The sequence below is a fragment of the Carlito syrichta genome, unplaced genomic scaffold (genome assembly GCF_000164805.1).
Source record: "Carlito syrichta isolate Samal-C Ts95f unplaced genomic scaffold, Tarsius_syrichta-2.0.1 Scaffold113587, whole genome shotgun sequence".
NCBI classification, from domain to species: Eukaryota; Metazoa; Chordata; class Mammalia; order Primates; family Tarsiidae; genus Carlito; species Carlito syrichta.
The window spans coordinates 149,930-151,389 of record NW_007057683.1 but is presented as its reverse complement, the minus strand read 5'-3'; the positions used below and the strand labels follow the sequence as shown (position 1 = coordinate 151,389).

At 44.2% G+C, this 1,460-nt stretch overlaps 1 pseudogene across 1 annotated transcript; it reads left to right on the top strand.

Moving 5' to 3' along the window:
- Positions 1-363: 363 nt before the first annotated feature.
- LOC103274322 lies at positions 364-1,154 on the top strand (annotated as a pseudogene). Its single transcript, XR_002482720.1, has 2 exons — positions 364-813; positions 1,087-1,154. The product of XR_002482720.1 is annotated as a calmodulin-like (transcript).
- Positions 1,155-1,460: the final 306 nt, after the last annotated feature.

The window sequence follows — 1,460 nt, the reverse complement described above, 5'->3', positions numbered from 1 at the left end:
ATTTTTTTCTCTGGTGGATTGTGCTTTGGGTGTTTTGTTTGTTTGTTTGTTTTTGAGACAGGGTCTCATTCTGTTGTCCAGGCTGGAGTGTAGTAATTATGACTCACTGCAGCCTCAACCTTCTGGGCTCAGGTGATCTTCCTACTTCGGCCTCCCTAGTAGCTGGGACTACAGGTACATGCCTCCACACCTGGCTATTGTTGTTGTTGCTGTTTTATAGAGACAAGTTCCTGCTATGTTGTCTCGGCTGATCTCAAACTCCTGGGTTTAAGCAGTCCTCCTGCCTCGGCCTCCTTGAGTGCTGGGATGACAGGTGTGAGCCACTGTGCCCTGTCTTTAGGCGTTACATTTAAGAAACCATTGCCGGTCCGAGTGGAGTGAGCAAGCTGAGTGGTTTATGGTCGGGTCTCAGAAACCAGTAGCGCTTGCAGCATGACTGACCAACTGACCGGAGAGCAGATTGCAGAATTCAAAGAGGCGTTTTCACTATTTGACAAGGATAGTGATGGAACTATAACAACAAAGAAATCGGGAATGCTAATGAGGTCTCTTGGGCAGAATCCCACAGAAGCAGAGTTACAGGTCATGATTAATGAAGTAGATGCTGATGGTAACATAACAATTGACTTCTCTGAACTTCTGACAACGATGGCAAGAAAAATGAGAGATACAGACAGTGAAGAAGAAATTAGAGAAGCATTCCGTGTGTTTGGTAAGGATGGCAATGGCTATATTTGTGCAGCAGAGCCTCACCGTGTGATGACAAACCTTGGGGGGAAGTTAGTAGATGAAGAGGTTGATGAAATGGTCAAGGTTGATGAAACAATCAAGGAAGCAGATTTTTTTTTTGAGTCCGTCACCCAGGTTGAAGTGCAGTGGCACTCTCACGGCCACCCTAGTGTCGACCTACTGGGCTGCGATGATCTTCCGCCTCAGCCTTCCAAGTAGGCTAATTTTTGATTTGTTGTAGAGACGAGGTCTCACCAAGTTGCCCGGGCTGGTCTCGAACCCGCAGGCTCAGGCAATCTACTCACCCTGGCCTCCCAAAGTGCTGGGATTATAGGCTGAGCCACCTAGCCCAGGCAGGAAGCAGATATTGATTTGATGGTCCAGTAAACTATGCAGAGTTTGTACAAATGATGACAGCAAAGTGAAGACATTGTATAGAATCTGTTAAATTTCTTACAAAATTGTTTATTTGCCTTTTCTTTGTTTGCAACTTATCTGTAAAAGGTTTCTACCTACTGTCAAAAAATATGCACGGATAGTAATTACGATGTCATTTCTCCATATTTTCTCCCTTACTGTCATTGTCCTGAAACCGTATTTTAGAAAATTGATCAAGGAACATGTTGCATGTGCCTTACTCTGGATATGTCTAAGTCCTTCTGCACATCTAAAATTATGGAGTTGGTCAAATGAGGGAACGTCTGGGTTATGCCTTTTTTTAAAGTAGTTTT